Source organism: Petromyzon marinus, chromosome 14 (genome assembly GCF_048934315.1).
Source record: "Petromyzon marinus isolate PM22_M1 ecotype Great Lakes invasive population chromosome 14, UKy_Petmar_22M1.pri1.0, whole genome shotgun sequence".
In the NCBI taxonomy this organism is placed as follows: domain Eukaryota; kingdom Metazoa; phylum Chordata; class Hyperoartia; order Petromyzontiformes; family Petromyzontidae; genus Petromyzon; species Petromyzon marinus.
This window is the reverse complement of record NC_133680.1, coordinates 12,776,601-12,793,712: the sequence shown is the minus strand read 5'-3', so window position 1 is coordinate 12,793,712 and position 17,112 is coordinate 12,776,601. Positions and strand designations below refer to the sequence as shown.

At 46.1% G+C, this 17,112-nt stretch overlaps 1 protein-coding gene across 7 annotated transcripts in view; it reads right to left on the bottom strand.

Moving 5' to 3' along the window:
* LOC116942311 (von Willebrand factor A domain-containing protein 5A-like) overlaps nucleotides 1-10,824 on the bottom strand; it is a 60,048-nt gene extending 49,224 nt beyond the window's left edge. For 5 of the 7 annotated variants that reach the window (XM_076067100.1, XM_076067096.1, XM_076067101.1 and 2 more), the window contains exon 1: nucleotides 6,858-7,249. The gene's annotated coding sequence lies outside the window, so the exon portion shown is untranslated. Of the gene's footprint in view, nucleotides 1-6,857; nucleotides 7,250-9,482 lie in introns of those variants that run through there. The other 2 variants (XM_076067097.1, XM_076067099.1) reach the window with 1 other exon arrangement.
* Nucleotides 10,825-17,112: the final 6,288 nt, after the last annotated feature.

Below are 17,112 nucleotides of genomic sequence, written 5' to 3'. Positions count from 1 at the left end.
TCCATCAATCTCCGCCCTTATTACACGTTGCCGCTATTGGATCCCGTGCTCCCCCTCACGTGACCCTGTCAACGCTCGTCCCATCAATCATCTTTAGCACGTCCATTAGTAACCATGGTCCCGGGGAACCAGACTGTCCCTCTATCGCTCCGCAATGTCTTTACACATACATACACTCGTATGCAAAAACAAAGATCCTCCGTAGAGCCTTAACAGACTTTTGATTTAAAGCTTTCGTGACTGCAGGGATTCATATTATTGGTTCTTTCGGTAAAGTCACGTAGAAGGGAAACAATAAAATAATAAAAATATAAAACAATAAAATTCTCACGACGTTTCGACTGCAACACAAGCAATCATCATCAGGTGTGAAAACCACAGCAAGAAAATTTGAAAAAAGTGGCGGTTATTTTTAATGTTAGCACCACGGAGTGCGATTTGACAGTTGTTCAGATGGACGAGTCCATCTATGTTCGGAAAAGAGGAGAGGGGAGAAGAAAATAATGGATGCGGTCTGAAAGCCACCGTAAGCGTGAACAATCAATTAAGACCCGAAATGGTTTATCAAATCCTTCCAATGATTGCTAAGCCAGAATCCATCTTCTCAGTTGACATTGTCTCTGTGTTTGTATATGTGGATAGCCTCATGAACGAATCTCTCATGGTAGCCAGATGGCTTGCAAAGCCATCTGGCTACCATGAGAGATTTTATTATTTTATTGTTTCCCTTCTACGTGACTTCACCGAAAGAACCAATAATACCTAACAGACTGTTGGGACAAGTACTGAGTCGAGCAATGGGAGGGCCATGATCGGTTTATATAATCGTCATTGGTGTTGGCCGTGAGCGGAGATCGAACGTACAGTCAGTGGTATAACATGTGTTACGGTTCCAAGGGGAAAAAATGTCAACTCATAAATTAGAAAAATATTGTACATTTTCATGTAATACTGTATTCAATATTGTGCAGTAAATAAGCAAAGCACTAGCCCTGTGCATGGGGTGTATGGTGCATTTATTTTGTTTCGTTGCAGTCAGGGGATTTCCACACCATGTGCCAATGTAACCAAACACGATATTTAAGGGGCTTTTTTTACTGAAGCTGCTCTAACCAAGTTCCCCTGGAATTCCCCTGATCTCGTCATATTTGAGAAGCTAAGCTGGCTGAGCAGTTAGGAGACTTTAGCCCCTTCTCGCAGTGGCACCTCCACCTTGATACGCGTTTTTGCATCACCTTAAACCAACAACTAATGTCACCATATAGGCGAAATATAAGTTAATTCAAATCCAGATGCACTATATTGGCAACCACAAACAGGACAACTCTTGAAAGAGTCCAATGAGACCTGGTGACAAAGATAAGAGCACCGCACTATTGGAGTCCCCTAAACTCTAAGACGAATACAACGTTGGGAAGATGTCACTGCAGATGTGGACTTCATTTATTCTGGCCCAAAAGTTTGGCAGCCCCTCCGGAAACAAAGTGTCTTAAAATTCACAGAGCGCATTCCGCCAATGATCACAGAAGATGCTGTGGCTTCCCCATATGTTGTTCTGTTAAAAACACCAATGGATGATCTTAACAAAAAGCGATAAACAGGTCATCATTACCTTGAGCCAACTATCACGAGCAACAGATCGAACGAGATAAGTAGCAGCAGCCCTCAAGGGCCACACATTTCAACAAGGCAACGGAATATGATGGCCTGTGTCCTGAGTTCCTAAAGAACCCGGGGCTATAATGGGCAACAATGCCTTGCAACATCATACACGGGCAGGCTGAATCCCGAAAGGGTTGAAGCAAAGCCAAAGTCATCGTCACCCTGAATCCCAGAAAGCTGCAAGTCCCGCCCTGAAGCTTTTTTTAAATGTAAATGTAACGTTTAATCCAAATGAATGTATGAAATGAAACATTTGTTTTTTTAAAGGGTGTGTTTGTTACTCAATAGCCACTATCAGGGTAACTTTCCACATGCCAATGTTGAATGTAATGCTCACCAGGCTCCATGGGTGAAAACAAGTGCAGTCTTCAACGCTTATCCACTCTGTCTCTGTGGCCTCTCTCTATGGGTTATGACCAAAGGACCATTGCCCTAAATGTCGCCAATTGTCCTTCACTTTTAAGGCCACACAGTGATTTAGACACGGAACTAAACAAAACAACAGTTTATTTTTATTTTACCAAGACCCACCTAGCTATAATCTAAAGCTCTTTCTCAGAAGCGACGTGGCCACAAATTATAGCTTATTTAAGGAGCTCTCTGACGTGGACATTTATAGCAGCCAAATATGTTCTCCAAACGCTTGTTTATAAAAGTGGAGGGAAAAGCGGGCCCGTGGCTAAAACCCACGAGACCACGGGGAGTGAGACACGCAAAGTGCACAATATACAACAGGCGTCGTGGTCGTGTTTAAACCCACGACCTCCTGCATACCAGGTGAGGTAGTTAACATCTCCTAGCCACCGTGGCCTGCTGAAGGAGATCCCTAAACAGCCACTCATCTACCCACCAGACGGCAAAGTCACGCGCGCGTTCATCTGTCGCTTCTTGCAGGTTTCCTAAGAGGCCCCAAGGACCCCCATGGCGTGAAGGCTGCCACAGCGTTGCCTGGCACGATTCGCCTCGCTCGGCGGGGCCCTGGACGAGGGTTTGTGCCAACCAGGGGTCGTAGGAAGGGACGTAAGGGCTGCTCAATGTCTTTCCTGGTGTCCCGTCTAACCGAGAACAAAAGTTGGGCAACGTTCCAAAATCTGCGGTTGGAAGCAAACGGATAACATCAACTTTTGTAACTGCGGAAAATGGCCCATCGCGACTTCCACGGCCACTGAAGCAAGTCACGGTGACCACGAAACACAACGATTGTGATCGCCCATCATTGTAATTGCGGCTGGGCTGCGTCCCCACCTGCTGCTGCAGCGACTCCACGACACCTACTTGCTCTGCTGCTATACTGCTTCAGGCATCGCTTGCTACCGGTGTATATACATTAAAGAGATTCAGACTATAGCCTGCAACAGACTGTTGGGGGCAAGTGCTGTTAGCGAGAAGCACTCGTCTACACACACACACGTCGACAAACACACACGTCTACAAACACACACGTCTACACACACACACGTCTACACACACACACTCTACACATACACACTCTACACACACACACTCTACACACACACTCGTCTACACACACACACTCTACACACACTCTACACATATACACGCTACACACACGCTACACACACTCTACACACACACTCTACACACACACACCCTCTACAAACACACACTCTGCACACACTCTACACACACACACTCTACACACACACACTCTACACACACTCTACACACACACACTCTCTACACACACACACTCTACACACACACACTCTACACACACACACTACACACACTCTACACACACTCTACACACACCCACTCCACACACACACTCGTCTAAACACACACTCTACACACACACTCTACACACACTCGTCTACACACACTCTACACACACACACTCTACACACACTCTACACACACACATACTCTACACACACACACTCTACACATACACACTCTACACACACTCTACACACACACACTCTACACACACATACCCTACACACACTTTACACACACACTCTACACATACACACTCTACACACACTCACTCTACACACACTTTACACACACACACTCTACACACACACACTCTACACACACACACTCTACACACACTCTACACACACACACTCTACACACACTCTACACACACACACTCTACACACACACTCGTCTACACACACACACTCTACACACACTCAATAACACTCTACACACACACTCGTCTACACACACACACTCTACACACACACACACACTCTATACACACACTCTACACACACTCTACACACACTCTACACACACACACACTCTACACACACACACTCTACACACACTCTACACACACACTACACACACACTCGTCTACACACACACACTCTACACACACACACTCTACACACACTCTACACACATACACTCTATAAACACTCTACACACACACACTCTACACACACACACTCTACACACACTCTACACACAAACACTCTACACACACACTCTACACACACACTCTACACACACACTCGGCTACACACACACACTCTACACACACTCTGCAGACACACACTCTACACACACACTCGTCTACACACACACTCTACACACACTCTATACACACACACGCTACACACACACACTCTACACACACGCTACACACACACTACACACACTCTATACACACTCTACACACACACACCACACACACACTCTACACACACTCTACACACACACTCTACACACATTCGTCTACACACACACACTCTACACACACAACATACACACACGCACTCTACACACACACACTCTACACACACTCTACACACACACACTCTACACACACTCTACACACACACACTCTACACACACTCTGCACACACACACTCTACACACACGCACTCTACACACACACTCGTCTACACACACACACTCTACACACACACTCTACACACACACACTCGTCTACACACACTCGTCTACACACACACACTCTACACACACACACTCGTCTACACACACACTCTACACACACTCTACACACACACACTCTACACACACACTACACACACACTCTACACACACACACACTCTACACACACACTCTACACACACACACTCTACACACACACACACTCTACACACACACACACACTCTACACACACTCTACACACACACACTCTACACACACACGCACTCTACACACACGCACTCTACACACACACTCGTCTACACACACACTCTACACACACACACTCTACACACACACTCGTCTACACACACACTCTACACACACACTCGTCTACACACACACTCTACACACACTCTACACACACACACTCTACACACACACTCGTCTACACACACACACACACACTCTACACACACACACACTCTACACACACACACTACACACACACACTCTACACACACACACTCTACACACACTCGTCTACACACACACACTCTACACACACACACTCTACACACACTCTACACACACACTCTACACACACACTCTACACACACTCTACACACACTCTACACACTACACACACTCGTCTACACACACACACTCTACACACACACTCTACACACACTCGTCTACACACACACTCTACACACACACTCTACACACACACTCGTCTACACACACTCTACAGACACTCTACACACACACACTCTACACACACACACTCTATACGCACACACTCTACACACACACTCTACACACACACCCTCTACACACACTCGTCTACACACAAACACTCTACACACACACTCTACACACACACACTCTACACACACACTCGTCTACACACACACACTCCACACACACACTCTACACACACTCTACACACACACAGACACTCTACACACAAACACTCTACACACACACTCGTCTACACACACACACTCTACACACACACACTCTGCACACACTCTACACACACACACTCTACACACACACACTCTACACACACACACTCTACACACACTCGTCTACACACACACACTTTACACACACACTCTACACACACACACTCTACACACACACACTCTACACACACACACGTCTACACACACACTCGTATGTGCATACTCTCACACAGAGCTGATTAGGTGTGCGCACCCAACCAGCTCCGTCACCGAGTTTTCATTTTAATCCAAACAATGCGCAACTTTCTTGATATTGTTTTTCCCGAGATCAAGGTACTCTGCAAACCTTCGGGCTACCATCAAAGATTTGTCCATGAAACCATCCAGATATGTCAACACAGAGACAATTTCAACCGAGAAGATTGGTATAAGCTGAGCAATCATTGGAAGGACGTTATTAACCAAGCAAAGTTGTAACTTGCTGTGCTGCTTCCATTCCTCCCTGCCGTTTGGCTGTTATCTCCGACTCTCTGAGTTGCATTGCCCTGTTAGGTGCTTCTTCAATAACGAGCTGGGGTCTCAAGAACATGGCCACCTCTGCTCTCTTAGCCTCGATGTATCGATGGCTCTGGCTGTGTGATGGGATGTGTATCTCACTGGCGCGACCACCGTTGTTGTGGTTCTCTTGCGTGGACGCGTTTGCCTCGCACAACGCAGTTGGCAGCGCCGCAGCTTGTGTTACACATAGACATGACATGAACTTGCCAATCCCCCTAACCTCTCCCATCAACATAGTGCTAATCTCCCATTAACACTGCTCTTGTGCGCATATGCGGGGACGATGCTGTTATGCGGCAACGGAAGCTCATTTCGTGCTAATCTCTCTCCCTAATGTCTCTCTCCCCAATCTCCCCCATTAACACAACTGACGTGTTTGCGTCCGGGGATGGAATTCCTTTCCAGCTCAGACCCCGCCGGCTTGCCCTTCGCCACATCTATAGCCTCTTGTTGTAACAGCTCTCTCGCTGGCTCAGCAGTTCCACTGCTGGATTGTTTTTTTCCGCCTGAGGACGACCGCTTGTGTTGCGATAGAAACGTCGTGCTATATTATTTTTTGTTTTATTTTATTATTTTTCTACCTACGTGACTTGACTGAAGAACCAAGGAGTAATGCGCAACTTTACTCGGCGCATATTTTAGCAACAAACAAAACCCAGCGCGGGATTCTAAAACGTCACACTCAAATTCAATATATGTTTTTTTTTTAAATGTGATACCAAATCATGCGCAAGAAGAGAGAGACGTTTAATAAAGCGGTTTGCGAAAACGAAACAAGTTAAAAGTGGAAACGTACCTGGTTTCACTTCCACGGACGTGCCGAGCAGGGGAAGCCAAGCCGTGAGCGAGCGAGCGTGTGTGTGAATGTGTGTGAGTGTGTGAATGTGAGTGTGTGCCAGGCCTGGTGGATGCCGAGCTGTGTTTATTGTGTTGCGTTACGGTCAGGGGGGATTTCCAGACCATGCGCTGTATCGAGAGATACATTTACGCGAGTGATTGAGGGAGGGGTTTTCCTGAAGCTGCTATAACCAAAGTCACGTTGAAGGCCCCCCGGTTGGCCACCACGTACGGCGCGAAATAAGTCCAACACATTTCCCGTCGCATTCGAAAAACTGAGCAAGGCTGAGGAGTTGGGAGAGGCGGCAGTCGTTCCCTTCTTGCTCCGCGAGCTTTCACATCACCTCAAATCACGCAGGCACACAACAAACGTCACCGTTGCGGCCAAATCATCTCTCTTATATTCAAATTGTGGGCACGTCTCGCTTTAACGGGCGCGTCTCGCGTTCCGCGGGGATTGCTCGTTGAGCGAACACTCGCTAAGCGATCGTCGCTTTCCCCCCATTTACTCCGCACGCTTGCGGGCTGAGAAACAAATTGACTGCCATATAATTTTACAATGAAAGGAACAAAACATCAAATTTAGAGGACAAACACGACAAAGCACAAGAGCAAGATCCCCTCGCATAGCCCTGGCATCACCACCTCTCTCTCCACTCAATCACACACTCACACCTCCTGCCACCCCACGCATTACAGTTAAGCCACGAGGGGTGTTTATGGGATCTCTGGGGGTCTCAAAGGTGTGTGTGTCTCTCAGTTCATGCGCCTGGGGGTTAGGGGTAGGGTTATGACGGTGCGGTGTGATGTCCTCTGGCTCCTGCACTCTACACACACACACACTCTATAAACACTCTACACACACACTCTACACACACACACACACTCTACACACACACTCTACACACACACACTCTAAAACTCTACACACACTTTACACACACTCTACACACACTCTACACACACACTCTCTACACACACACGCTACACACACTCTACACACACACACTCTACACACACACACACTCGTCTACACACACACACATCTACACACACACTCTACACACACTCTACACACACACTCTCTACACACACTCTACACACACACACACACTCTACACACACACTCACACACTCGTCTACACACACGTCAACACACACACACTCGTATGCGCATACTCTCACACAGAGCTGATTGGGTGTGCGCACCCAACCAGCTCGGTCACCGACGTTTCATTTATATCCAAAAAATGCGCAACTTTCTTGATATTCTTCTTTGGTTCTTTCGGTAAAGTCACGTAGAATGGGAATAAAATAATAAATTGATCAAATAAAATAACACAATAAAATTCTCACGACGTTTCGGCCACAACACAAGCGGCCTCCAGACAGTCTCGTCCCTTCACCTGATGAAGGCCGCTTGTGTTGTGGCCGAAACGTCGTGAGAATTTTATTGTGTTATTTTATTTTATCAATTTATTATTTTATTCTCATTCTACGTGACTTTACCGAAAGAACCAAAGAAGATGAATCCTTGCAGTCACGAAAGCTTTAAATCGAAATTTCTTGATATTGTTTTTCCCGAGACCAAAGTACTCTGCAAACCTTCGGGCTACCATCAAAGATTTGTCCATGAAGCCATCCAGATATGTCAACACAGAGACAATTTCAACCGAGAAGATTGGTATAAGCTGAGCAATCATTGGAAGGACGTTATTAACCAAGAAGAGTCGTAACTTGCTGTGGTGCTTCCATTCTTCCCTGCCGTTTGGCTGTTATCTCCGACTCTCTGAGTTGCATTGCCCTGTTAGGTGCCTCTGCATTAACGGGCTGGGGTCTCACTAACATGGCCACCTCTGCTCCCTTAGCCTCGATGTATCGATGGTTCTGGCTGTGTGATGGGCTGTGTGTCTCACTGGCGCGACCACCGTTGCGGTGGTTCTCTTGCGTGGACGCGCTTGCCTTGCACAGCGCAGTTGGCAGCGCTGCAGCTTGTGTTACACATAGACATGACATGAACTTGCCAATCCCCCTAATCTCTCCCATCAACGTAGCGCTAATCTCCCATTAACACTGTTGTTGTGCGCATATGCGGGGACGATGCTGTTATGCGGCAACGGAAGCTCATTTCGTGCTAATCTCTCTCCCTAATCTCTCTCTCCCTAATCTCCCCCATTAACACAACTGACGTGCTTGCGTCCGGGGATGGAATTCCTTTCCAGCTCAGACCCCGCCGGCTTGCCTTTCGCCACATCTATAGCCTCTTGTTGTAACAGCTCTCTCGCTGGTTCAGCAGTTGCACTGCTGGATTGTTTTTTTCCGCCTGAGGACGACCGCTTGTGTTGCGATTTAAACGTCCTGATATATGATTTTGTTTTATTTTATTATTTTTCTACCTACGTGACTTGACTGAAAAACCAAGGAGTAATGCGCAACTTTACTCGGCGCATATTTTAGCAACAAACAAAACCCAGCGCGGGATTATAAAACGTCACACTCAAATTCAATATATGTTTAAAAAAAAAAATGTGATACCAAATCATGCGGTTTGCGAAAACGAAACAAGTTAAAAGTGGAAACGTACCTGGTTTCACTTCCACGGACGTGCCTAGCAGGGGAAGCCAAGCCGTGAGCGAGCGAGCATGTGTGTGATTGTGTGTGAGTGTGTGAATGTGTGTGAGTGAGTGTGTGCCAGGCCTGGTGGATGCCGAGCTGTGTTTATTGTGTTGCGTTATGGTCAGGGGGGATTTCCAGACCATGCGCTGTATCGAGAGATACATTTACGCGAGTGATTGAGGGAGGGGTTTTCCTGAAGCTGCTATAACCAAAGTCACGTTGAAGGCCCTCCGGTTGGCCACCACGTACGGCGCGAAATAAGTCCAACACATTTCCCGTCGCTTTCGGACAACTGAGCAAGGCTGAGGAGTTGGGAGAGACGGCAGTCGTTCCCTTCTTGCTCCGCGAGCTTTCACATCACCTCAAATCACACACAGGCACACAACAAACGTCACCGTCGCGGCCAAATCATCTCTCTTAATTTCAAATTGCGGGCACGTCTCGCTTTAACGGGCGCGTCTCGCGTTCCGCGGGGATTGCTCGTTAAGCGAACACTCGCTAAGCGATCGTCGCTTTCCCCCCATTTACTCCGCACGCTTGCGGGCTGAGAAACAAATTGACTGCCATATAATTTTACAATGAAAGGAATTAAACATCAAATTTAGAGGACAAACACGACAAAGCACAAGAGCAAGATCCCCTCGTATAGCCCTGGCATCACCACCTCTCTCTCCACTCAATCACACACTCACACCTCCTGCCACCCCACGCATTACAGTTAAGCCACGAGGGGTGTTTATGGGATCTCTGGGGGTCTCAAAGGTGTGTGTGTCTCTCAGTTCATGCGCCTGGGGGTTAGGGGTAGGGTTATGACGGTGCGGTGTGATGTCCTCTGGCTCCTGCACTCTACACACACACACACACTCTATAAACACTCTACACACACACTCTACACACACACACACTCTACACACACACTCTACACACACACACTCTAAAACTCTACACACACTTTACACACACACACTCTACACACACACACTCTACACACACACTCTCTACACACACACACTACACACACTCTACACACACACACTCTACACACACACACACACACTCGTCTACACACACACACATCTACACACACACTCTACACACACTCTACACACACACTCTCTACACACACTCTGCACACACACACACACTCTACACACACACTCACACACTCGTCTACACACACGTCAACACACACACACTCGTATGCGCATACTCTCACACAGAGCTGATTGGGTGTGCGCACCCAACCAGCTCGGTCACCGACGTTTCATTTATATCCAAAAAATGCGCAACTTTCTTGATATTCTTCTTTGGTTCTTTCGGTAAAGTCACGTAGAATGGGAATAAAATAATAAATTGATCAAATAAAATAACACAATAAAATTCTCACGACGTTTCGGCCACAACACAAGCGGCCTCCAGACAGTCTCGTCCCTTCACCTGATGAAGGCCGCTTGTGTTGTGGCCGAAACGTCGTGAGAATTTTATTGTGTTATTTTATTTTATCAATTTATTATTTTATTCTCATTCTACGTGACTTTACCGAAAGAACCAAAGAAGATGAATCCTTGCAGTCACGAAAGCTTTAAATCTAAATTTCTTGATATTGTTTTTCCCGAGACCAAAGTACTCTGCAAACCTTCGGGCTACCATCAAAGATTTGTCCATGAAGCCATCCAGATATGTCAACACAGAGACAATTTCAACCGAGAAGATTGGTATAAGCTGAGCAATCATTGGAAGGACGTTATTAACCAAGAAGAGTCGTAACTTGCTGTGGTGCTTCCACTCTTCCCTGCCGTTTGGCTGTTATCTCCGACTCTCTGAGTTGCATTGCCCTGTTAGGTGCCTCTGCATTAACGGGCTGGGGTCTCACTAACATGGCCACCTCTGCTCCCTTAGCCTCGATGTATCGATGGTTCTGGCTGTGTGATGGGCTGTGTATCTCACTGGTGCGACCACCGTTGCGGTGGTTCTCTTGCGTGGACGCGCTTGCCTCGCACAACGCAGTTGGCAGCGCAGCAGCTTGTGTTACACATAGACATGACATGAACTTGCCAATCCCCCTAATCTCTCCCATCAACATAGTGGTAATCTCCCATTAACACTGCTGTTGTGCGCATATGCGGGGACCATGCTCTTATGCGTCAACGGAAGCTCATTTCGTGCTAATCTCTCTCCCTAATGTCTCTCCCCCTAATCTCCCCCATTAACACAACTGACGTGCTTGCGTCCGGGGATGGAATTCCTTTCCAGCTCAGACCCCGCCGGCTTGCCCTTCGCCACATCTATAGCCTCTTGTTGTAACAGCTCTCTCGCTGGCTCAGCAGTTCCACTGCTGGATTGTTTTTTTCCGCCGGAGGACGACCGCTTGTGTTGCGATAGAAACGTCGTGCTATATTATTTTTTGTTTTATTTTATTATTTTTCTACCTTCGTGACTTGACTGAAGAACAAGGAGTAATGCGCAACTTTACTCGGCGCATATTTTAGCAACAAACAAAACCCAGCGCGGGATTATAAAACGTCACACTCAAATTCAATATATATATTTTTTTAAAATGTGATACCAAATCATGCGCAAGAAAAGAGAGAGACGTTTAATAAAGCGGTTTGCGAAAACGAAACAAGTTAAAAGTGGAAACGTACCTGGTTTCACTTCCACGGACGTGCCTAGCAGGGGAAGCCAAGCCGTGAGCGAGCGAGCATGTGTGAATGTGTGTGAGTGTGTGAATGTGTGTGAGTGTGTGCCAGGCCTGGTGGATGCCGAGCTGTGTTTATTGTGTTGCGTTACGGTCAGGGGGGATTTCCAGACCATGCGCTGTATCGAGAGATACATTTACGCGAGTGATTGAGGGAGGGGTTTTCCTGAAGCTGCTATAACCAAAGTCACGTTGAAGGCCCTCCGGTTGGCCACCACGTACGGCGCGAAATAAGTCCAACACATTTCCCTTCGCATTCGGACAACTGAGCAAGGCTGAGGAGTTGGGAGAGACGGCAGTCGTTCCCTTCTTGCTCCGCGAGCTTTCACATCACCTCAAATCACACAGGCACACAACAAACGTCACCGTCGCGGCCAAATCATCTCTCTTAATTTCAAATTGTGGGCGCGTCTCGCGTTCCGCGGGGATTGCTCGTTAAGCGAACACTCGCTAAGCGATCGTCGCTTTCCCCCCATTTACTCCGCACGCTTGCGGGCTGAGAAACAAATTGACTGCCATATAATTTTACAATGAAAGGAACAAAACATCAAATTTAGAGGACAAACACGACAAAGCACAAGAGCAAGATCCCCTCCCATAGCCCTGGCATCACCACCTCTCTCTGCACTCAATCACAAACTCACACCTCCTGCCACCCCACGCATTACAGTTAAGCCACGAGGGGTGTTTATGGGATTTCTGGGGGTCTCAAAGGTGCGTGTGTCTCTCAGTTCATGCGCTTGGGGGTTAGGGGTAGGGTTATGACGGTGCGGTGTGATGTCCTCTGGCTTCTGCACTCTACACACACATACACAACACACACTCTACACACACACACTCTATAAACACTCTACACACACACACGTCTACACACACACGTCTACACACACACGTCTACACACACACACTCTACACACACACTCTACACACACACACTCTAAACACACACACACACACTCTACATACACACACGTCTACACACACATTCGTATGCGCATACTCTCACACAGAGCTGATTAGGTGTGCGCACCCAGCCAGCTCGGTCACCGACGTTTCATTTAAATCCAAACAATGTGCAACTTTCTTGATATTTTTCGATTTAAAGCTTTCGTGACTGCAAGGATTCATCTTCTTGGTTCTTTCGGTAAAGTCACGTAGAATAGGAATAAAAGAATAAAATAAAACAATACAATTTCTCATGACGTTTCGGCCACAACGCAAGTGGCCTTCTTCAGGTGAAGAGACAGGTCTGTCCGGAAGACAGAGCTTGAATGAACGCTGTCATGCATGGACCGCATCTATTAAGCTGTGTGGGCAGAGTTAAAATATGAATTTACATGTTACCAGCATCACCTCCAGAGAGGAGGAGGGAGGGGGCTGGGAACACAGGCAGAGAGGAGAAAAGAAAAAAGAAAAGGGGCAAGTGCAACAGCCAAGGTGCGCTGTTGTGTCCTGAGTTGCCTTATGACTATGCTATAAACTGGACTACTATATAATACAATATTATACCTGCCAATCTAAACTACATGGTATAATATCATATCCATAGACAAATTTCACCTTTGAATCATACAATGCGTTACTTTACACTACCCTATACTTTAGAATATAAAATATTAGACTTGTGACATTAAACTATGTCTCATTCTATGAACCCAACTATATACCACACTGCTGTATATTCACTATGCAATTACAATTACAATGTTATACTATTAATTATTGTACTACATGTTATAAACCATACCATTGACCGTGGTGTGAGAGGTATTAAGAGGCAGTGCCAGCGAAAGGGCTGCGGTGTTAAAGTCACCGTAAAATACAGTCAATTAAGAACCGAAATGGTTTACAATATCTTTCCAATGGTTACTAAGCCAGAATCCATCTTCTCGGTTGAAATTCTCTCTGTGCTTGTATATGTGGATGGCCTCATGAACGAATCTCTTGTGGTAGCCAGATGGCTTACAAAGAACCTCCGTCTTGGAGAAGTCAGCGTCATGTGAGCCCACTGAATAATAACAGTGATCTGCCACGGCAGAGGAGTTCATCCTACCGTGTTTCAAGTCTGCTTTATGTTCACGGATGCGGTTTGAGATATGTCGTTTGGTTTCTCTAATGTAGCTGCTACCACAGGGGCAATTTAGTTTGTAAACGCCCGGGTACTGTATGTCTGGAACCACATCTTTTACAGATGGAACCAGATCACGGATTTTATGTACTGTGTTGAATCGGACCTGGATCTTGTGTTTATTCATGATTTTGTAGACCTTTTTTGTGACCCCTGCAATGTAGGGTAAGGTGATGGTTTTCAATGGCTCCTCAAGAGGATCCTTCTTCATGACTGGAGTGATGGCTTTGCGGATTGTGTAGTTGGAGTAACCATTAGCCTTGAGAGCTTGGTGCACGTGTTGAGTTCACTGGCAATGTGATCCTGACAGTGAATCAGCAGAAGAAGCAGTCATGTTGTCTACGTTGTTCCAGTCAGAAGGTGACATTTTTTTTCTGCCATTTTTGGATGTTCTGTTTGAGAGGAGACCTGATGGCTCATTGGGACATTCTGTCTACAGGAAACCCACCCACACAGATTCCTACTTGAAACCTGATTCCCACCACCACCCGACTCAAAATAATTCTCTCATCAAAACGTTATACCACAGGGCCCATTGCATTTCGGACCAACACCACCTGGCCAGTGAATTAAAACATGTACATCTGGCCCTCAAGAGGAACGGATACTCTGACCGTACCATCCACCAAGCTGTTTCTCCCTCCATACAGAAACAACCACTTGATACTCCGATCAAAACCATCACACTACCATATATAGCAGGCGTTACTAAAAAGATCTCCAAAATTCTAAACAAACGCAAGATCCTGGTCCGGTTCAATACAGTACACAAAATCCGTGACCTGATCCCATCCATGAAGGATGTCATTCCTGACTTACAGTACCCCGGGGTTTACAAATTGAGCTGCACCTGTGGTGACTGCTATATCGGGGAGACGAAACGACATATCTCTGACCGAATTCGCGAGCACAAATCGGATTTTAAACACGGCAGAACGAATTATTCTGCCGTAGCTGATCACTGTTACAACGCTGTGGGTGATCACGATATAGCTTTCTCCGATACCAAGGTTCTCTGGAAACCCACCAGTTTTTTTATCAGAGATTTGTCCACGAGGCAATTCAGATTTACAAACACAGACACAATTTCTACCGAGAAGATGGTTTCAAATTAAGCAATCACTTGAAAGATGTTCTAAATCAAACCAAACATTAAACTAATTTTCAATGGTACAGTATATTTAATCAAGTAGTGGTATCCCAAACTTTCATAGCTGCTTATTTTCCCTTCACACCAACATTATGTAAACTCCCCCCCCCTCGCCGGTCCAACATGTCCCCCCTACGTACATCGTGCTCATTTTGCTAATTCCTTTGTCAAGGCGCCTTTGTTTCCTCCCACACAGCTTAAAGGACGCGACCTGGGCTTGGCTGTCTTCACTCCAACGCTGTCCTCTGGACAGTCCGGTCCCTTCACCTGCTGAAGGCCACTTGTGTTGTGGCCGAAACGTCGTGATTTTTTTTAAAAATACGTGACTTTACCGAATAAAACCAAAGAGTACGGATCCTTGCAGTCACGAAAGCTTCAAATCCAGAACATCTATTGGTAGTCAACACAGTAGTCAACACATCTAGTGGTAGTCAACACAGTAGTCAACACATCTAGTGGTAGTCAACACATCTAGTGGTAGTCAACACAGTAGTCAACACATCTAGTGGTAGTCAACACAGTAGTCAACACATATAGTGGTAGTCAACACAGTAGTCAACACATCTAGTGATAGTCAACACAGTAGTCAACGCATCTAGTGGTAGTCAACACAGTAGTCAACACATCTAGTGGTAGTCAACACAGTAGTCAACACATCTAGTGGTAGTCAACACAGTAGTCAACACATCTAGTGGTAGTCAACACAGTAGTCAACACATCTAGTGGTAGACAACACAGTAGTCAACACATCTAGTGGTAGTCAACACAGTAGTCAACACATCTAGTGGTAGACAACACAGTAGTCAACACATCTAGTGGTAGACAACACAGTAATCAACACATCTAGTGGTAGACAACACAGTAGTCAACACATCTAGTGGTAGTCAACACAGTAGTCAACACATCTAGTCGTAGTCAACACAGTAGTCAACACATCTAGTGATAGACAACACAGTAGTCAACACAGTAGTCAACACATCTAGTGGTAGTCAACACAGTAGTCAACACATGTAGTGGTAGTCAACACAGCAGTCAACACATCTAGTGATAGACAACACAGTAGTCAACACATATAGTGGTAGTCAACACAGTAGTCAACACATCTAGTGGTAGACAACACAGTAGTCAACACAGTAGTCAACACATCTAGTGGTAGTCAACACAGTAGTCAACACATCTAGTGGTAGTCAACACAGTAGTCAATATCTAATAGTAGTCAACACAGTAGTCAACACATCTAGTGGTAGACAACACATCTAGAGGTAGTCAACACATCTAGTGGTAGTCAACACATGTAGTGGTAGTCAACACAGCAGTCAACACATCTAGTGATAGACAACACAGTAGTCAACACATCTAGTGGTAGTCAACACATCTAGTGGCAGTCAACACAGTAATCAACACATCTAGTGGTAGACAACACAGTAGTCAACACATCTAGTGGTAGTCAACACAGTAGTCAACACATCTAGTGGTAGACAACACAGTAGTCAACACATCTAGTGGTAGTCAACACAGTAGTCAACACATCTAGTGGTAGACAACACAGTAGTCAACACATGTAGTGGTAGTCAACACAGTAGTCAACACATCTAGTGGTAGTCAACACAGCAGTCAACACA